The 23177-nt window shown below is 43.0% G+C and overlaps 1 protein-coding gene across 1 annotated transcript in view; it reads left to right on the top strand.

Moving 5' to 3' along the window:
- Window positions 1–23177, top strand: part of syndig1l (synapse differentiation inducing 1-like) — a 141070-nt gene that overhangs the window by 116134 nt on the left and 1759 nt on the right. The window lies entirely within an intron of this gene.

The following is a 23177-nucleotide window of genomic DNA, read 5'->3' as shown; positions in this document are numbered from 1 at the left end:
CCTTGTGGATAGAGCCTAGAGGCGACAGTGTAGCCTAGTGGTTAGAGTGTTGAGACGACAGCGTAGCCTAGTGGTTAGAGCGTAGAGGCGACAGTGTAGCCTAGTGGTTAGAGCATTGGGCAAGTGTTCTGCCCCTGAACAAGGCAGTTAACCCACTGTTCCTTGCTAGGCCATCATTGTAAATAAGAATTTGTTCTTAACTTACTTGCCTAGTTACATAAAAGGTTAAATAAAGAGAAAAGCCACGTAGTAGAGGCCAAAGTACCATTGAGTGCAGACATATTTTATGTGCTATTTCAGTACTCGCCTCTTATCTTTCCCTTCTACTTCTGATCTATCCAATATCCAATATGGGATGACCCCACTACATTGAATAAAAAATATTAAAAAATACACCTCTACCTACTCTCTCCATCCCTATCTAAATTGATCAGATATCCCTCATATTTAAGGCTTTTTGTATTATTTTTTGGGGGTGTGGGGGGGGGGGCACCTTGTTTTTATAGGTATTTCTAGCACGTTCTCTGCAGGTAGAGAATCCGAAGAAATGGCACAATCTGTCTCCAATCAATCAATGTCCGGTTGTGCACGTGTGCTGGATAGGGGGGACATCGTCTATAAGCCAACTTATGATTGATCTATATGGAGGGTGTGACGCAATTACGGAGCCTTCCAGAAGTATGCAGAGGTCATATTAAGCACCGCATCGCTGTGTGCACTGTATAGTTCCACATTGACATGACTGGTTGACAGTAGGTGGGGGCGGGAGGTCCTGTATGAACACAAACACGCTTACTTGACAACTTCCTTCACAACAGCTCTGCGCTGCTCCCTTAATAAGCACAATAAGTTTTTTTTTTTTTTTCAGGCAAGTTGAGAACAAGTTGTCATTTACAATTGCGACCTGGCCAAGATAAAGCAAAGCAGTTCGACAGATACTACGACACAGAGTTACACATGGAGTAAAACAAACATACAATCAATAATAGAGTATAAACAAGTCTATATACGATGTGAGCAAATGAGGTGAGATAAGGGAGGTAAAGGCCATGGTGGTGAAGTAAATACAATATAGCAAGTAAAACACGAATGGTAGATTTGCAGTGGAAGAATGTGCAATGTAGAAATAAAAATAATGGGGTGCAAAGGAGCAAAATGAATAAATAAATGAAATACAGTTGGGAAAGAGGTAGTTGTTTGGGCTAAATTATAGGTGGGCTATGTACAGGTACAGCGTGGCTGAGGTGCACCCATGACCAGCTCTGAAACCAGATTGCATAGCAGAGAAGGTATGGTGAGATTCGAAATGGTCGGTAATCTGTTTGTTGACTTGGCTTTCGAAGACCTTAGAAAGGCATGGTAGGATAGATATGTCTGTAGCAGTTTGGGTCAAGAGTGTCCCCCCCTTTGAAGAGGGGGATGACCGCAGCTGCTTTCCAATCTTTGGGAATCTCAGACGACACGAAAGAGAGGTTGAACAGGCTAGTAATAGAGGTGGCAACAATTTTGGCAGATCATTTTAGAAAGAAAGGGTCCAGATTGTCTAGCCCGGCTGATTTGTAGGGGTCCAGATTTTGCAGCTCTATCAGAACATCAGCTGAACGGATTTGGCAGAAGGAGAAACGGGGAAGGCTTGGGCGAGTTGCTGTTGGGGGTGCAGTGCTCTTGACCGGTGTAGGAGTAGCCAGGTGGAAAGCATGGCCAGCCGTAGAAAAATGCTTATTGAAATTCTCAATTATGGTGGATTTATCAGTGGTGACAGTGTTTCCTATCTTCAGTGCAGTGGGCAGCTGGGAGGAGGTGTTCTTATTCTCCATGGACTTTATAGTGTCCCAGAACTTTTTTGAGTTAGTGTTGCAGGAAACAAATTTCTGCTTGAAAAAGCTAGCCTTGGCTTTTCTAACTGCCTGTGTATAATGGTTTCTAGCTTCCCTGAACAGCTGCATATCACGGGGGCTGTTCGATGCTAATGCAGAACGCCATAGGATGTTTTTGTGTTGGTTAAGGGCAGTCAGGTCTGGGGAGAACCAAGGGCTATATCTGTTCCTGGTTCTAAATTTCTTGAATGGGGCATGTTTATTTAAGATGGTTAGGAAGGCATTTAAAAAAAATATCCAGGCATCCTCTACTGACGGGATGAGATCAATATCCTTCCAGGATACCCCGGCCAGGTCGATTAGAAAGGCCTGCTCACTGAAGTGTTTCAGGGAGCGTTTTACAGTGATGAGTGGAGGTCGTTTGACCGCTGACCCATTACGGATGCAGGCAATGAGGCAGTGATCGCTGAGATCTTGGTTGAAGACAGCAGAGGTGTATTTAGAGGGGAAGTTGGTTAGGATGATATCTATGAGGGTGCCCGTGTTTAAGGCTTTGGGGGGGTACCTGGTAGGTGCATTGATAATTTGTGTGAGATTGAGGGCATCAAGTTTAGATTGTAGGATGGCTGGGGTGTTAAGCATGTTCCAGTTTAGGTCGCCTAGCAGCACGAGCTCTGAAGATAGATGGGGGTAATCAGTTCACATATGGTGTCCAGAGCACAGCTGCGGGCAGAGGGTGGTCTATAGCAGGCGGCAACGGTGAGAGACTTGTTTTTAGAGAGGTGGATTTTTAAAAGTAGAAGTTCAAATTGTTTGGGTACAGACCTGGATAGTAGGACAGAACTCTGCAGGCTATCTCTGCAGTAGATTGCAACACCGCCCCCTTTGGCAGTTCTATCTTGTCTGAAAATGTTGTAGTTTGGAATTAAAATTTCAGAATTTTTGGTGGTCTTCCTAAGCCAGGATTCAGACACAGCTAGAACATCCGGGTTGGCAGAGTGTGCTAAAGCAGTGAATAGAACAAATTTAGGGAGGAGGCTTCTAATGTTAACATGCATGAAACCAAGGCTATTACGGTTGCAGAAGTCGTCAAGAGAGCGCCTGGGGAATAGGAGTGGAGCTAGGCACTGCAGGGCCTGGATTCACCTCTACATCGCCAGAGGAACATAGGAGGAGTAGAATAAGGGTGCGGCTAAAAGCAATAAGAATTGGTCGTCTAGAACGTCTGGAACAGAGAGTAAAAGGAGGTTTCTGGGGCGATAAAATAGCATCAAGGTATAATGTACAGACAAAGGTATGGTAGGATGTGAATACAGTGGAGGTAAACCTAGGTATTGAGTGATGAAGAGAGAGATATTGTCTCTAGAAACATAATTGAAACCAGGAGATGTCATTGCATGTGTGGGTGCTGGAACTAATAGGTTGGATAAGGTATAGTGAGCAGGACTAGAGGCTCTACAGTGAAATAAGCCAATAAACACTAACCAGAACAGCAATGGACAAGACATATTGACATTAAGGAGAGGCATGCTTAGTCGAGTGATCAAAAGGGTCCAGTGAGTGGAGAGGTTGGTTGGGTTCCACGGCGATTTAGACAGCTAGCCAGGCCATCGGTAGCAAGCTAGCATAGGATGGAGGTCTGTTATTAGCCACCTCTTGCGTTCCGTCAGTAGATTAGTGGCGTTCCGTGTGGTAGAGGGGATTAATCCAAATCACACAACAACAACAAAAATAAAAACATTAGATATAGTTATAGAGGCCCAAGAAGAAAACATAATAATAATAAAAATAAATAAATTGTCCGATTGTCTATTCAGATAGCAGCCGGTAAGACAGCTAACGGTTAGCAGGCCGCAGATGGGCGTTCAGGTAACGTCGCGACGGAGGAGCCAGCCGGATAACTCCTTCGGGTAGATAACGTCGGCAGTCCAGTTGTGAAGGCCCGGTGGGGCTCCGCGTAGGCAGTAAAACGGGTCCGGATAGGTGACTGCAGCCCAGGAGTGATTGATGGAACTCAGGAGTGATTGACGGAGCTGGCCAGCTCCGGAGTAATTGATGTTTGCTCCGGAATCAACGAAAGCCGATAGCAGCTAGCTAGCTGTGAGATCCAGGTATGAATGTCCAGAGAGCAGTTGAAATCCAGGGACATGGAGAGAAAAATTGGTCCGGTATGTTCCGTTCCGAGCGGCGCTGCGCTGCGCCGTACAAAACTGTCGATAGATTTTCGAGCTAAAGGATAGCTGATGACCACAAACCGTGATTAGCTGAATACTAACGATTTGCCAGTAAAGAAGCTAACTAGCTTCTGAACTAGCTTCTGATTAGCTTCTGGATTAGCTTCTGGGCTAGCTTCTGGCTAGTTTCTGGCTAGCTTCTTGGAGTTTCTGGCTAGCTTCATGGAGGATTACAGATTTGAGGTAAATAATACTTTTTTTATAAATATAAATTGGTGAGGCGGGTTGCAGGAGAGTGTTTTGAAGATGAGTTGATGGAAAATATAAAAAAAATGTATGTGAAAAAAAGTTGTAAATATATATATATACGGGACACGACAAGACGAGGACAAAAGACGTCTGAACTGCTATGCCATCTTGGAAAAATATGCAATTGTCGGATTGACCATGGAGCTCCTTTAAGTCAGGGTAGGCGTAGCTCTGCAAATCTTAATCACACAAAGCCTATTATTTGGCAGGGACTACTATTTGTAGATCGGTGAATGTACACCTCATTTTGGTCAAGCTGATCCTCTCCAACAGACTCAGAAGGTGAAGCAAAAATGGGTCAATTAGGTGAAAGGAGAGAGCGAGAGAGACACACTAACCAGGTTTCCATCCCGGGTCCAGTCAAACCCCGGGTCCAGCGACTGTCAAGCTAATGTCTTAACCGTTATGCTAAGAGGTCCAAATGTTTTGGCCAACGCCTTAACCGTTATGCTAAGAGGTCCAAACATTTTGGCCAACACCTTAACCGTTATGCTAAGAGGTCCAAACGTTTTGGCAAACGCCTTAACCGTTATGCTAAGAGGTTCAAACGTTTTGGCCAACGCCTTAACCGTTATGGTAAGAGGTCCAAACGTTTTGGACAACGCCTTAACCGTTATGCTAAGAGGTCCAAACGTTTTGGCCAACGCCTTAACCGTTATGCTAAGAGGTCCAAACGTTTTGGCCAACGCCTTAACCGTTATGCTAAGAGGTCCAAACGTTTTGGCCAACGCCTTAACCGTTATGCTAAGAGGTCCAAACGTTTTGGCCAACGCCTTAACCGTTATGCTGAGGTCCAAACGTTTTGGCCAACGCCTTAACCGTTATGCTAAGAGGTCCAAACGTTTTGGCCAACACCTTAACCGCTATTGCCAAGCGGTCAGAATAGTATTCCCTGATGAATAGTAGTCTTTGTCCATATACATAGGTTCTCCCAGCAGAACTCGGTGAATTGAATGTATGTGCTCGCATTCTCCCTAAACTGCAATATTACTGTTGTTTGTTCCTCTTGAGCCACCGTAGCTACAACATAGCCATAACACTTCCTCAAAATAGTCAGAATGAATGAGATGGATTTTGTTGTTATGTTTTTGCAGAGGTCTATTTCTATCCCCGCTACATGGTTCTAGCTCTGATTTAGATCCCAGACGACTTTTGGAGATCGGAGACAGAATCCCCATGTCGTTGTCTACTCAGGGCGCACGGCTATCACCAACGTTAGTTAGACGTTAGCGGGTCAGAGATGCAATCTGAGAGCTACCGATCCCGTCTTTGAGGAGTTCCAGACATCAATGTTTTTAATCATGTTTCGATATTATCGGCACAAAATCTGCAATGCCCTTTAAGTGTGAGATGTGCATCGACAAGTTTTGAGAATGGTTAAAACCTCTCTGGGATAGGCGGGTCGCTTGCGTCCCACTTGGCCAATAGTCAGGGAAAATGCAGAGCGCCAAATTCAAATAAAATACTATTAAAATCAAACTTTCATTAAATCACACATGTAAGATACCAAATTAAAGCTACACTCGTTGTTAATCCAGCCAACATGTCAGATTTCAAAAAGGCTTTTCAGCGAAAGCATAAGATGTTATTATCTGATGATAGCACAACAGTAAATAAAGAGAGAGTAACATATCTCAACCCTGCAGGCGCAACACAAAACGCAGAAATAAAATATAAATCATGCCTTACCTTTGACAAGCTTCTTTTGTTGGCACTCCAATATGTCCCATAAACATCACAAATGGTCCTTTTATTCAATTAATTCCGTTGATATATATCAAAAATGTCCATTTATTTGGCGCTTTTGATCCAGAAAAACACAGCTTCCAACTTTCGCAACGTCACTACAAAATATTTCAAAAGTTACCTGTAAACTGTAAACTTACCTGTAACACATTTCAAACTACTTTTGTAATACAACTTTAGGTATTTTTAAACGTTAATAATCGATCAAATTGAATACTGGACAATCTGTGTTCAATACAGGAAGAGAACAAATTCACGCTACTTTTCAAGTCATGCTCCTCTCTCAAAAAGTAGACTTCAAATGACACTCATTCAAGATGGCCGTACTTCTTCATTACACAAAGGAATAACCTCAACCAATTTCTAAAGACTGGTGACATCCAGTGGAAGCGGTAGGAACTGCAAACAAGTCCCTTAGAAATATAGTTTCCCAATGAAAGCTCATTGAATAGACAGTGACCTAAAAAAAAAAAGAAATCTGAATGATTTGTCCTCTGGGTTTTGCCTGCTACATAAGTTCTGTTATACTCAGACATGATTCAAACCGTTTTAGAACCTTCAGAGTGTTTTCTATCCAAATATACTAATAATATGCATATCTTATATTCTGGGAATGAGTAGCAGGAAGTTGAAATTGGGCACGCTATTTATCCAAAAGTGAAAATGCTGCCCCCTATCCCGAAGAAGTTTTAACAGCAATAGCCAAATGAGAGCTCGCCTGAGAAGAAGCCAGCGAGGTGATACGTTGTTTCACATCACCTGGAATGTGTAGACCCACCAGCAGGATCCATGACTACCAGTATACGTTTGTACTTGACTTTAACCAAAGTGTCAAATCACTACAGCTCGGAAGTTCACAAGCAATTTTTATTCAATTCAAAATGTTTGCTAGATATTTCAACTCTATGGCAAGTGTAAATGTCTGACTGCCAGTTATGAGGCTGCTTTGAGCCACAGCTCGTTCTGGCTACGTTTAATCACATCATTGTTTTGTCGAGGCAGCGTGGTGGTATGGAGAATCCTCACCACCAAGGGAAGAATCTTATAATGTGTGACCCTCGTCTGTGAGACATCGCTTAGTGCACCACTACGTTGGCAAGACAACAAAAAAAACTACAGGAAAGACAGTCGTTTATTAACCTCTTAGATGTAATGACAAAATGTAGATTTAGAAACACATCAAATGGCCTCCACAACATGTGATCAATATCAGAGAAAAAATGGGATTGTTAGACCTAACAACTAGAAATGGACCGATGTTTTAGTAAGTGGTGTCAGGTGTAGTCACTGGATGTTTCCAAGTCTCCATAAACCTCTCCAAAGTGGCAGATGTCTGTAAATCAGATAATTACAGTGCTATTACATAGTTGCAATGCTATTAGTTCAGTATAAAAACACAATATTCTACAATATCAACCTCACTCAAACATTGTGCTGCTGTTATGAGTGTTTCCAGGGTGTAATTTTCTGGAACGTTCTACCAGGAATCTGTTCCAAAAATGTTTGTAATGTACAAGGACACCAACAAACAATGCATACAAAGTAACATGATCAATTCACCTAGCTAACTAGCTGCCAAATAGGCATCAACTCACCACCTAGCTAACTAGCTGCCAAATAGGCATCAACTCACCACCTAGCTAACTAGCTGCCAAATAGGCATCAACTCACCACCTAGCTAACTAGCTGCCAAATAGGCATCAACTCACCACGTAGCTTATTCTTAAATGTTTGTCCATAGACTACAGACGTTTTTCGGGAATAAACGTGGTGAGTGACAAACTTAATTAAATTGCCCACTCCCTACCCGGTATCTTAATTAGTCGCTATACAACTCCTGTATGCGTTGTTTGTTGGCAACTTTGTTATTTACAAAGTTTTTGTAACAGATTCCTGTTGGAACGTACCACAAATTATACCCACCCATCCAGGTGTCCTTCCATCCTCTCTATAGTGTCCCGAATGTGGTAATTGCACTGTTTTTGCACACTGGATGTGCCTAAAAGGTATTTACTCTAAAAACTACATTTCCACAACACCAACCTCTCTCAAACATTGTGGTGGTGTCAGGGGACATCCAAGTGTTTCATCATATTGATGTTCTGAAAGAGCTGCAAAACCTGGACCCGTACAAATCAGCTGGGCTTGACAATCTGGACCCTCTATTTCTGAAACTATCCGCCGCCATTGTCGCAACCCCTATTACCAGCCTGTTCAACCTCTCTTTCAACGTCTGAGATCCCCAAGGATTGAAAGCTGCTCATCCCCCTCTTCAAAGGGGGAGACACCCTGGACCCAAACTGTTACAGACCTGCCCTGCCTATCTAAGGTCTTCGAAAGCCAAGTCAACAAACAGGTCACTGACCATCTCGAATCCCACCATACCTTCTCCGCTGTGCAATCTGGTTTCCGAGCCGGTCACGGGTGCACCTCAGCCACACTCAAGGTACTAAACGATATCATAACCGCCATCGATAAAAGACAGTACTGTGCAGCCATCTTCATCGACCTTGCCAAGGCTTTCGACTCTGTCAATCACCATATTCTTATCGGCAGACTCAGTAGCCTCGGTTTTTCGGATGACTGCCTTGCCTGGTTCACCAATTACTTTGCAGACAGAGTTCAGTGTGTCAAATCGGAGGGCATGCTGTCCGGTCCTCTGGCAGTCTCTATGGGGGTGCCACAGGGTTCAATTCTCGGGCCGACTCTTTTCTCTGTATATATCAATGATGTTGCTCTTGCTGCGGGCGATTCCCTGATCCACCTCTACGCAGACGACACCATTCTATATACTTCCGGCCCGTCCTTGGACACTGTGCTATCTAACCTCCAAACGAGCTTCAATGCCATACAACACTCCTTCCGTGGCCTCCAACTGCTCTTAAACGCTAGTAAAACCAAATGCATGCTTTTCAACCGATCGCTGCCTGCACCCGCATGCCCGACTAGCATCACCACCCTGGATGGTTCCGACCTTGAATATGTGGACATCTATAAGTACCTAGGTGTCTGGCTAGACTGTAAACTCTCCTTCCAGACTCATATCAAACATCTCCAATCGAAAATCAAATCAAGAGTCGGCTTTCTATTCCGCAACAAAGCCTCCTTCACTCACGCCACCAAACTTACCCTAGTAAAACTGACTATCCTACCGATCCTCGACTTGCGATGTCATCTACAAAATTGCTTCCAACACTCTACTCAGCAAACTGGATGCAGTTTATCACAGTGCCATCCGTTTTGTCACTAAAGCACCTTATACCACCCACCACTGCGACTTGTATGCTCTAGTCGGCTGGCCCTCGCTACATATTCGTCGCCAGACCCACTGGCTCCAGGTCATCTACAAGTCAATGCTAGATAAAGCTCCGCCTTATCTCAGTTCACTGGTCACGATGGCAACACCCATCCGTAGCACGCGCTCCAGCAGGTGTATCTCACTGATCATCCCTAAAGCCAACACCTCATTTGCCGCCTTCGTTCCAGTACTCTGCTGCCTGTGACTGGAACGAATTGCAAAATCGCTGAAGTTGGAGACTTTTACCTCCCTCACCAACTTCAAACATCTGCTATCTGAACAGCTAACCGATCGCTGCAGCTGTACATAGTCTATTGGTAAATAGCCACCCATTTTCACCTACCTCATCCCCATACTGTTTTTATTTATTTACTTTTCTGCTCTTTTGCACACCAATATCTCTACCTGTACATGACCATCTGATCATTTATCACTCCAGTGTTAATCTGCAAAATTGTAATTATTCGCCTACCTCCTCATGCCTTTTGCACACCATGTATATAGACTCCCCTTTTTTTCTACTGTGTTATTGACTTGTTAATTGTTTACTCCATGTGTAACTCTGTATTGTCTGTTCACACTGCTATGCTTTATCTTGGCCAGGTCGCAGTTGCAAATGAGAACTTGTTCTCAACTAGCCTACCTGGTTAAATAAAGGTGAAATAAAATTAAATAAAATAAAAAAATATTTTTCATGCGCAAATATATAGCCACTCGGTGGACATTCGATGTTGCCATTAAGTCATACATCTTCAGATAACATTGGCAAAAGGCTAAATGTGTTCCTACCAACCTAAGGATTCATTTATTATCCCCCTATAGCTCAAACAGACCGAATGGAAGCTTTACCATCTAAGATGTTTGCTGGTTGGTGAAAACGTGTGTAAAATAAACATTTTGGCTCTCTGGGCTGGTGACCAATAACGGTATGTCACCGCCAGACAAATAAGACATCCTCATGATCTGTGGAGTCACGCCTTTCCGGTGCGAATCAACGTGTTCCGTGTTTATTTTGTTTCACAACACTAACCAGGAATGTAGGTAGCAGCCATCTTGAAATTAGATCATCGGCTCGGCCTGCGCTCATACATGTGCCTTTTTATGGTAATAATTCACACTGGCGATTTTAAGGCACAGATCAATAGCCAAGATACTTAGCTTTCAGCAGACACCATGCTTTTGCAGATAGGGGCTACCGTTCGTATACCAGACAAGTCAAATAGAGTCCCCAAATATGGGGCTTGACATGTGAGAAGCGCAGCAATGTTAGTATCCATACAGTAGTTCCCACTCTCACCAGGAGTAGACTGTTGACCAATCACCAACGAAGGGGCGTAAAGACCTTTATTTTGTACATGATGTTGCTGCTACATTCTCTAACACCCGAAAAGAGCTTATGGACATCAGAACAGTGATTACCCACCATGAACTGGACAAATCATTTTTATTTAATGAGTCAGACAAGAGGGATTTACTCCAGACACCCGACAAGACCCTCATCCCCATCATTCGCAGGAGAAAAAGACAGAGATATCGCGGAAGGAGGTCGGGGTGCCTTGTAAGGATCCAGTGACGAGTGACTATTCTGCCTTTGTACGTTGGTCAATAGTACCGGTGGCAATCGCTGGATAATAAAGTGAACAAACTACAAGCACGTATATCCTACCAACCGGACATTAAAAACTGTAATATCTTATGTTTCTCCGAGTCAAATCAAATCAAATCAAATTTGTTTATATAGCCCTTCGTACATCAGCTGATATCTCAAAGTGCTGTACAGAAACCCAGCCTAAAACTCCAAACAGCAAACAATGCAGGTGTAAAAGCTGAGTCGTGGCTGAACGACGACATTAATAACTTACAGCTGGCGGGTTATTAAGCCCTGTATCAGCAGGATAGAACAGCAGCCTCTGGTAAGACGAGGGGTGACGGTCTATGTATATTTGTAAACAACAGCTGGTGTGCGATATCTAAGGAAGTCTCTAGGTTTTGCTCGCCTGAGGTAGAGTATCTCATGATAAGCTGTAGACCACACTATTTCAAAACAGAGTTTTCATCTATATTCTTTGTAACTGTCTATTTACCACCACAAACCAATGTTGGCACTAAAACACACTCATTGAGCTGATTCGGCCATAACTAAATAGGAAAACGCTCATCCAGAGGCAGCACTCCTAGTGGCCGGGGAGTTTAATGCAGGGAAACTTAAATCTGTTTTACCTCATTTCTACCAGCATGTTAAATGTGCAACTAGAGGGGGAAAAACCCTAGGCCACCTTTACTCCACACACAGAGACATGTACAAAGCTCTCCCTCACCCTCCATTTGCCAAATCTGACCATAATTCTATCCTCCTAATTCCTGTTTACAAGCTAAAACTAAATAAGGAAGCACCAGTGACTCGATCAGTAAAAAAGTGGTTAGATGAAGCAGATGCTAAACTACAGGACTATTTTGCACAGACTGGAATATGTTCCGGGAATTCCTCCGATGGCATTGAGGAGTACAACACATCAGTCAATGGCTTTATCAATAAGTGCATTGAGGACGTCATCCCCTCAGTGACTGTACGTACATAACCCAACCAGAAGCCATGGATTACAGGCAACATCCTAACTGAGCTAAAGGGGAGAGCTGCCGCTTTCAAGCAGCGGGACTCTAACCCGGAAGCTTATAAGAAATCAAGCTTTTCCCTGCGATGAACCATCAAACAGGCAAAGCATCAATACAGGACTGAGATTAAATATTACTACACCGGCTCTGATGCTCGTCAGATATGCAAACTATTACAGACTACAAAGGGAAGCACAGCCGAGACCAGTGACACGAGCATACAGGACGAGCTAAATTACTTACAGTTGAAGTCGGAAGATTACATACACTTATGTTGGAGTCATTAAAACTTGTTTTTCACCCTCTCCACAAACTTCTTGTTAACAAACTATAGTTTTGGCGAGTCGGTTAGGACATCTACTTTGTGCATTACACAAGTAATTTTTCAAACAATTGTTTACAGACAGATTATTTCACTTAGAATTCACTGTATCACAATTCCAGTGGGTCAGAAGTTTACATACACTAAGTTGACTGTGGACTTAGAAGCTTTTGATAGGCTAATTGACAACATTTGAGTCAATTGGAGGTGAACCTGTGGATGTATTTCAAGGCTTACCTTCAAACTCAGTGTCTCTTTGCTTGACATCATGGGAAAAATCTAAAGACCTATCCAAGACCTCAGAAAATACATTTGTAGACCTCCACAAGTCTGGTTCATCCTTGGGAGAAATTTCCACACTCCTGAAGGTACCACAATCATCTGTACAAAGAATAGTACACAAGTATAAACACCATGGGACCATGCAGCCATCATACCATTCATGAAGGAGACATGTTCTGTCTCCTAGAGATGAATGCACTTTGGTGCGAAAAGTGCATATCAATCCCAGAACAACAGCAAAGGACCTTGTGAAGATGCTGGAGGAAACAGGAACAAAAGTATTTATATCCACAGTAAAATGAGTCCTATATCGACATATCCTGAAAGACCTCTCAACAAGTAAGAAGCCACTGCTCCAAAACCGCCATAAAAAAAGCCAGACTACGGTTTGTAACTGCACATGGGGACAAAGATCGTACTTTTTGGAGAAATGTCCTCTCGTCTGATGAAACAAAAATAGAACTGTTTGGCCATAATGACCATTATAATGTTTGGAGGAAAAAGGGGAAGGCTTGCAAGCCGAAGAACACCATCCCAACCGTGAAGCATGGGGGTGGCAGCATCATGTTGTGGGGGTGCTTTGCTGCAGAAGGGACATGTGCACTTCACAAAATAAATGGCATCATGAGGAGGGAAAATTATGTGGATATGTTGAAGCAACATCTCAACACATCAGTCAGGAAGTTAAAGTTTGTCACAAATGGGTCTTCCAGATGGACAATGACCCCAAACGTACTTCCAAAGTTGTGGCAAAATGGCTTAAGGACAACAATGTCAATGTATTTCGAGTGGCAATCAAAAAAAACCTGACCTCAACCCTGTAGAAAATTTGTGGACAGAACTGAAAAAAAAAGTGTGTGCGAGCAAAGAGGCCTACAAACCTGACTCAGTTACACCAGCTCTGTCAGGAGGAATGGGACAAAATTCACCCAAATTATTGTGTAAAGCTTGTGGAAGGCTACCCGAAACATTTGACCCAAGTTAAACAATTTAAAGGCAATGGTACCAAATACTAATTGAGTGTATGTAAACTTCTGACCCACTGGGAATGTGATGAAAGAAATAAAAGCTGAAATAAATCATTTTCTCAACTATTATTTTGACATTTCACATTCTTAAATAAAATGGTGATCCTAACCTAAGACAGGGAATTTTAACTTGGATTAAATGTCAGGAATTGTGAAAAACTGAGTTTAGATCTATTTGGCTAAGGTGTATGTAAACTTACAACTTCAACTGTATATGCTCGCTTCGAGGCAAGGAACACTGAAACATGCATGAGAGGGTCAGCTGTTCCGGACGACTGTGTGATCACGCTCTCCTTAGCTGATGTAAGAACTTTAACATGTCAACATTCATAATGCCACAGGGCCAGACAGATTACCAGGACGTGTACTAAGAGCATGTGCTAACCAACTGGCAAGTGTCCTCACTGACATTTTCAACCTCTCACTGACTGAGTCTGTGGTACCAACATGTTTCAAGCAGACCACCATAGTCCCTGTGCCCAGGAACTTTAAGGTAACCTGCCTAAATGACTACCGACCTGCAGCACTCACGTGTGTAGCCATGAAGTGCTTTCAAACAGCATTATCCCAGAAACCCCACTCCAATTTGCATATCTCCCCAACAAATCCACAGATGATGCAATCTCTACTGCACTCCATACTGACCTTTCACACCTGGACAAAAGGAACACCTATGTGAGAATGCTGTTGATCGTTGACTACAGCTCAGCGTTCAACACCAAAGTCCTCTCAAAGCTCAACACTAAGCTAAGGATCCTGGGACTAAACACCTCCCTCTGCAAATGGATCTTGGACTTCGTGAGGGCCGCCCCCAGGTGGTAAGGGTAGGTAACAACACATCCGCCATGCTGATCCTCAACACTGGAGCCCCTCAGGGGTGCGTGTTCAGTCCCCTCCTCGTTCCCTCCTCCTCCCCTCAGTCCCCTCTGGCAAATGGTCGGTCTCCGACCTCAAAACACTCATGAGGGTAGTGCATATGGACCAGTACATCCCTGGGGCCAAGCTTCCTGCCATCCAGGACCTCTATACCAGGCGGTGTCAGAGGAAGGCCCTAGAAATTGTCAAAGACTCCAGCCACCCTAGTCATAGACTGGTCTCTCTGCTACCACACTGCAAGCGGTACTGGAGTGCCAAGTCTAGGTCCAAGAGGCTTCTTACCAGCTTCTACCCCCAAGCCATAAGACTCCTGAACAGCTAATCAAATGGCTACCCAGACTATTTGTATTGCCCCCCCCCCCCCTCCCGCCTTTACACTGCTGCTCTCTGTTTATTATCTATGCATAGTCACTTTAATAACTCTACATGTACATATTACCTCAATTACTTCGACTAACCGGTGCCCCCGCACATTGACTCTGTACCGGTACCCCCTGTCTATATCCTCGCTGTTGTAATTTTACTACTACTCATGAATTATTTGTTACTTTTATTTTTAATTTTTTGGGGTATTTTTCTTTTAACGGCATTTCTTCTAAGTAAGCATTTCACTGTTACACCTGTTGTATTCGGCACATGTGACAAATACAATTTGATTTGAAAAACAAAGAAACTTCGGTAAGCGAACTTTGACTTTGCTCACTAAAAGAAAATTCTTGAGAGCCCCAAAAAATAATCTTGCCGAAAAACAAACCAAAACTTCCCAAAATGTTGTCATAAAATATGTTCAAACTGTTTCAAATGGGATGCATGTGACAGGTTTAAGGTGATCTCCTACACCAAACACACACACACAACCAGACATGGGTTGATTGATTGGAGACAGCTGGTGTCAATTAAATAACATTTCCTAGGAGTTTCTGTGTGTCACGGCTGCCGTAAGAACGGGACCAACTCGCAGCGGATGTTGAGTTCCACATATTTAATAACAATTACCAGCTGCCTCTAATTGGGAATCATACAAAACACCAACATAGTAAATATAAACTTGAACACAACATATAAATTATGAACTAGAATACCCCCTAGTCACGCCCTGACCTACTACACCATAGAGAAACAAGGGCTCTCTATGGTCAGGGCGTGACAGTATGTGTATGTGCGTATATGTCACCCCTGACCATAGTTTGCTTTGTATGTTTCTATGTTTTGGTTGGTCAGGGTGTGATCTGAGTGGGCATTCTATGTTGGATGTCTTGTTTGTCTATTTCTATGTCTGGCCTGATATGGTTCTCAATCAGAGGCAGGTGTTAGTCATTGTCTCTGATTGGGAACCATATTTAGGTAGCCTGGGTTTCACTGTGTTTGTGGGTGATTGTTCCTGTCTCTGTGTTTTGCACCAGATAGGACTGTTTTAGGTTTTCGCACGTTAATTGTTTTGTAGTGTTCGTGTTTATTAAACATGAATCAATATAATCACGCTGCATTTTGGTCCACCTCTACTTCCCCTAAAGAAAACTGTTACAGTAGAGATGTAGAGGCCACTATACAACACACCTAGAGATATAGAGGCCACTGTACAACAACCCTGGAGATATAGAGGATGAAATACATTGATAAAGGACTCTATGTGATTTCCCAACAGGCAGGTGGGAGGAATAAGGATCCAGAGGGTTTGGAAAACAATTAACATCAATTACAGTAACAGCCACAGCGCTGGAGGATGAATTTTAAAGGGCCATAGCCCCAGAGGATGAATGTCAAAGAACTACAAGACAGTCAGAGGACTGGAGGGTTGATGTTAAAGAACTACAAGACTGTCAGAGGACTGGAGGCTTGATGTTATAGATCTACCAGACTGTCAGAGGACTGGAGGGTTGATGTTATAGAACTACAAGACTGTCAGAGGACTGGAGGGTTGATGTTATAGAACTACAAGACTGTCAGAGGACTGGAGGCTTGATGTTATAGATCTACCAGACTGTCAGAGGACTGGAGGGTTGATGTTATAGAACTACAAGACTGTCAGAGGACTGGAGGCTTGATGTTATAGATCTACCAGACTGTCAGAGGACTGGAGGGTTGATCTTATAGAACTACCAGACTGTCAGAGGACTGGAGGCTTGATGTTATAGAACTACCAGACTGTCAGAGGACTGGAGGGTTGATGTTATAGAACTACCAGACTGTCAGAGGACTGGAGGCTTGATGTTATAGAACTACCAGACTGTCAGAGGACTGGAGGCTTGATGTTATAGAACTACCAGACTGTCAGAGGACTGGAGGCTTGATGTTATAGATCTACCAGACTGTCAGAGGACTGGAGGCTTGATCTTATAGAACTACCAGACTGTCAGAGGACTGGAGGTTTGATCTTATAGAACTACAAGACTGTCAGAGGACTGGAGGGTTGATCTTATAGAACTACCAGACTGTCAGAGGACTGTAGGGTTGATTTTATAGAACTACCAGACTGTCAGAGGACTGGAGGGTTGATCTTATAGAACTACCAGACTGTTCTTCAAAAACTTTAAAGTTGTTATTTTACACTATGAGTTGTTATTTTACACTATGAGTTATTTTACACTATGAGTTGTTATGAGTCGTTATGGGTTGTGAGTCGTTGTGGGTCGTTATGGGTTGTGAGTCGTCGTGGGTCATTATGAGCCGTTATGGGTTGTTGTGAGTCGTTATGGGTCGTTATGAGTCACCACTCTCCACAAATATTGAGGCTGATAACACAGTGAATAGCATGAGTATCCCGGGAGAGAGAAGCAGCTCTGAGCTTTAGATAGGGTTAATTATAGAAGGTAATTTACTTCCCTAATAGGCGCTTGTGCTTTGTTTGGATAGATAGTGACAAATGCTGCCTTCAGCTTTATAATACACAGCCTCTGAATTAACCATCTGTGCTGCCAAGTTTAGAGGCAGTCGTTTATGTTTTGAAAAAGCAAACAAGATACCTAAAGAGTTTCTCGCTAATAAACTCTGAATCATAATAAAAGCTAAAGTCTAAATAATCCCACGAGTCATAATAATCTATCAAATTACAGTTCATGGATTTTTTGTGACTTCATAAGATTAGGACAGATTATGTTGTCGCGGGTGTTTTTGTAAGAGCAAGTGTTTGTACGGAATGAGGGAGGGAGGGAGGGAGGGATTTTAAAATGTTTCCACCACTGTCCAAGTCAGTAAGCAACCAGATGCTTTCTGTCTGTCTGTCTGTCTGTCTGTCTGTCTGTCTGTCTGTCTGTCTGTCTGTCTCTGACTAACGCCACATTTCAATAATTCAGGCTGTAGAGATAAAGCTGTAAGGCTTCAACCATTTACATCTCAAGGGGATTCAAGGACAATGGAGAAGAATTACAGCGTTACTCACAGAGACACTCATATTCACTAGTCACACACATACACACACACACACACACACACACACACACACACACACACACACACACACACACACACACACACACACACACACACACACACACACACACACACACTCATATAATCACTAGACACACACACACACACACACACACACACACACACACACACACACACACACACACTCTAATACATAATGTGCACACACACAAGGACACAGATATACAAACACACACACACACACACACACACACACATAATGTACACACACACACACAAAACACTCCACACATCCATTCACACACACATACCATTCCCTCTAAGGCTGACACACACATCAGCCATTCACTCCATTCCCTCTAAGGCTGACACTCAGCCCTGTAAATCTGTCCACAGGGAGACCAGCCCTACGCTATGACATTATTATTCATATGAAGCCAGGCTACGGATTGATTAATCAATTACAGGCCGTTTAATAGACGGCTTTATTAAAGAGATGAAATAACAGGGTCTGAAGTGTTTGACTCGTTCCCCCCCATAAGACCCTAAAAGCAGGGTCACAATATGAACAACTCTATTTTTCCTCCTCTTTATTAAGACATGGCTTCCGAAGCTAATTTCCCATAAGGCCACAGTAATGGTGCCATTGTTTCAATACTCACTTTGTTGGCATGGAAACTAACGGTTGTCTTGAATATATTTCTCTGTTTGTTTGATTCGGTGTTCCCGGCTGTTGCTTTGCTTCCTGTGGCTTCTTTATTTTGTATTTTTTTAAGTGCTGTCTCCTGAAAACTTGTCTGCATACATGAAACAAAAAAATAAATAAATAGGGGTGGGGGAAAAAATAATTGTTAATATGTTGAAAAAGACTCCATCTGTGTGTTTGTTATGCAGCAGATGCCTGTTTCACTGCAGTCGTCTCCCTCTGTGTTTTTCTGAAGCAGCCGAGTCCAGGCTAGAGCCTGCTTTGTGAACCATTAGACAGAAAACAGAGCTTCTAGCTGCGATGTTGATCATTAGCAACAAACCTTTTTTGGGGCACAATATGTCTACTCTACATTACCATGCAAAAGGAGGTTGACAGAATATCTTTGCACACAAAAAAATACAATAAAAATAAGTCATTTTTATTGTAGTTCTCGGCTTTAACGGCAATGTAGCTACAGTACATGAGATTGACAGGACAAGGTTTTAAAACCTCTGCGTTTTTATGACTCAGTATCTGACAATATATGTGTATTTTGGGAAATACACTAAATATATACTTAGGGAAATACAACATTTAGCCTCGTAGCTGGACCGTGACTCACTGTTACCTCATGGTTAAACCCACTGTTACCTCATGGTTAAACGCACTGTTACCTCATGGTTAAACCCACTGTCACCTCATGGTTAAACCCACTGTCACCTCATGGTTAAACCCACTGTCACCTCATGGTTAAACCCACTGTCACCTCATGGTTAAACCCACTGTTACCTCATGGTTAAACCCACTGTTACCTCATGGTTAAACCCACTGTCACCTCATGGTTAAACCTCATGGTTAAACCCACTGTTACCTCATGGTTAAACCCAACCTCATGGTTAAACCCACTGTTACCTCATGGTTAAACCCACTGTCACCTCATGGTTAAACCCACTGTTACCTCATGGTTAAACCCACTGTCACCTCATGGTTAAACCCACTGTCACCTCATGGTTAAACCCACTGTTACCTCATGGTTAAACCCACTGTCACCTCATGGTTAAACCCACTGTCACCTCATGGTTAAACCCACTGTTAAACCCATTGTCACCTCATGGTTAAACCCACTGTCACCTCATGGTTAAACCCACTGTTACCTCATGGTTAAACCCACTGTCACCTCATGGTTAAACCCACTGTTACCTCATGGTTAAACCCACTGTTACCTCATGGTTAAACCCACTGTTACCTCATGGTTAAACCCACTGTTACCTCATGGTTAAACCCACTGTCACCTCATGGTTAAACCCACTGTCACCTCATGGTTAAACCCACTGTCACCTCATGGTTAAACCCACTGTCACCTCATGGTTAAACCCACTGTCACCTCATGGTTAAACCCACCTCATGGTTAAACCCACTGTCACCTCATGGTTAAACCCACTGTCACCTCATGGTTAAACCCACTGTCACCTCATGGTTAAACCCACTGTCACCTCATGGTTAAACCCACTGTTAAACCACCCACTCCTCATGGTTAAACCCACTGTCACCTCATGGTTAAACCCACTGTTACCTCATGGTTAAACCCACTGTTAAACCCATTGTCACCTCATGGTTAAACCCACTGTCACCTCATGGTTAAACCCACTGTCACCTCATGGTTAAACCCACTGTTACCTCATGGTTAAACCCACTGTTACCTCATGGTTAAACCCACTGTTACCTCATGGTTAAACCCACTGTTACCTCATGGTTAAACCCACTGTTACCTCATGGTTAAACCCACTGTTACCTCATGGTTAAACCCACTGTTACCTCATGGTTAAACCCACTGTCACCTCATGGTTAAACCCACTGTCACCTCATGGTTAAACCCACTGTTACCTCATGGTTAAACCCACTGTTACCTCATGGTTAAACCCACTGTTACCTCATGGTTAAACCCACTGTTACCTCATGGTTAAACCCACTGTTACCTCATGGTTAAACCCACTGTCACCTCATGGTTAAACCCACTGTTACCTCATGGTTAAACCCACTGTTACCTCATGTCACCTCATGGTTAAACCCACTGTCACCTCATGGTTAAACCCACTGTTACCTCATGGTTAAACCCACTAAACCCATTGTCACCTCATGGTTAAACCCACTGTCACCTCATGGTTAAACCCACTGTCACCTCATTGTTAAACACACTGTTACCTCATGGTTAAACCCACTGTTACCTCATGGTTAAACCCACTGTCACCTCATGGTTAAACCCACTGTTACCTCATGGTTAAACCCACTGTCACCTCATGGTTAAACCCACTGTTACCTCATGGTTAAACCCACCTCATGGTTAAACCCACTGTTACCTCATGGTTAAACCCACTGTTAAACCACCTCATGGTTAAACCCACTGTCACCTCATCATGTTAAACCCACTGTTACCTCATGGTTAAACCCACTGTTACCTCATGGTTAAACCCACTGTTACCTCATGGTTAAACCCACTGTTACCTAAACCCACTGTTACCTCATGTCACCTCATGGTTAAACCCACTGTTACCTCATGGTTAAACCCACTGTTACCTCATGGTTAAACCCACTGTTACCTCATGGTTAAACCCACTGTCACCTCATTGTTAAACCCACTGTTACCTCATGGTTAAACCCACTGTCACCTCATGGTTAAACACTGTCACCTCATGGTTAAACCCACTGTTACCTCATGGTTAAACCCACTGTTACCTCATGGTTAAACCCACTGTTACCTCATGGTTAAACCCACTGTTACCTCATGGTTAAACCCACTGTTACCTCATGGTTAAACCCACTGTTACCTCATGGTTAAACCCACTGTTACCTCATGGTTAAACCCACTGTCACCTCATGGTTAAACCCACTGTTACCTCATGGTTAAACCCACTGTTACCTCATGGTTAAACCCACTGTTACCTCATGGTTAAACCCACTGTCACCTCATTGTTAAACCCACTGTTACCTCATGGTTAAACCCACTGTCACCTCATGGTTAAACCCACTGTCACCTCATGGTTAAACCCACTGTTACCTCATGGTTAAACCCACTGTTAAACCCATTGTCACCTCATGGTTAAACCCACTGTCACCTCATGGTTAAACCCACTGTTACCTCATGGTTAAACCCACTGTTACCTCATGGTTAAACCCACTGTTACCCCACTCACCTCATGTTAAACCCACTGTTACCTCATTACCTCATGGTTAAACCCACTGTTACCTCATGGTTAAACCCACTGTCACCTCATGGTTAACAATTCCTCTTTAATTGTACCAAAGAGTGTATTTATCTGACAGGCTTTAGTGGGCCTCATTTTGTAACCATTCTGTTCATTTCATTATCAATATCTGGCGTGTGCGTATTTCTGAAAAGAATACGTTCGTATAAAAATATAGAGATTTATAAACTTGTTGCACGGCACACATAGCCATGTTTCCTCGTTATTAATCAGATCCGTGGTAAAACTGTGTAAAACTGTGGTAAAACTGTGGTAAAGCTGTGTAAAACTGTGGTAAAACTGTGTAAAACTGTGGTAAAACTGTGTAAAACTGTGGTAAAACTGTGGTAAAGCTGTGTAAAACTGTGGTAAAACTGTGGTAAAACTGTGCGTGAACGAGCATCATAACTCTCCATTCGTCTTTTATGGTCACAATAGCGTCGCATAATTTGGTACTATTGGAATTAAGGCACGGTAGTTTCTAAAAGAAAGAGCAATGACAATCGAACGTTTGCAAAACATTTGAATCTTTTTACAGTAATTTATGCTGTAAAAGACCGTGACAGTTTCTGAAAGAGAAAACTAAGACAAAAAAAAAAAAAACTAATGCAAATTGAACCATCAGCAGAACGTTGGAATTCAACAATGTTTTGCATCAACTTTCCCCCCTGACCTATATGCTGGACAGCTATGTTTTGCATCAACTTTCCCCCCTGACCTATATGCTGGACAGCTATGTTTTGCATTAACTTTCCCCCCTGACCTATATGCTGGACAGCTATGTTTTGCATTAACTTTCCCCCCTGACCTATATGCTGGACAGCTATGTTTTGCATTAACTTTCCCCCCTGACCTATATGCTGGACAGCTATGTTTTGCATTAACTTTCCCCCCTGACCTATATGCTGGACAGCTATGTTTTGCATTAACTTTCCCCCCTGACCTATATGCTGGACAGCTATGTTTTGCATTAACTTTCCCCCCTGACCTATATGCTGGACAGCTATGTTTTGCATCAACTTTCCCCCCTGACCTATATGCTGGACAGCTATGTTTTGCATCAACTTTCCCCCCTGACCTATATGCTGGACAGCTATGTTTTGCATCAACTTTCCCCCCTGACCTATACGTTGGACAGCTCGTGTATTCTGAAACATTGTCTGGGCTACTGACCAATAACAAAATATAACATGCTAATTAATGTCAAAGATCAATTGTCTGTTCAACCTGTTAAATGTGCATTATAAACCGTGCTGCCTACAGGATCACATACAGCAATACATCTATTTAGTAGGCTACAAAAGACGGTTTGGTTGTTTAGCGACAAAATCAATGAATGCACAACTATGGGGCAAAATAGACTAGGTTGGCTTAGATTGTTGATAACATGTA

Source organism: Oncorhynchus nerka, linkage group LG24, assembly GCF_034236695.1.
Source record: "Oncorhynchus nerka isolate Pitt River linkage group LG24, Oner_Uvic_2.0, whole genome shotgun sequence".
NCBI classification, from domain to species: domain Eukaryota; kingdom Metazoa; phylum Chordata; class Actinopteri; order Salmoniformes; family Salmonidae; genus Oncorhynchus; species Oncorhynchus nerka.
Note: the sequence above shows the minus strand (reverse complement) of the source record. Positions and strands in the feature narration are given on the sequence as shown.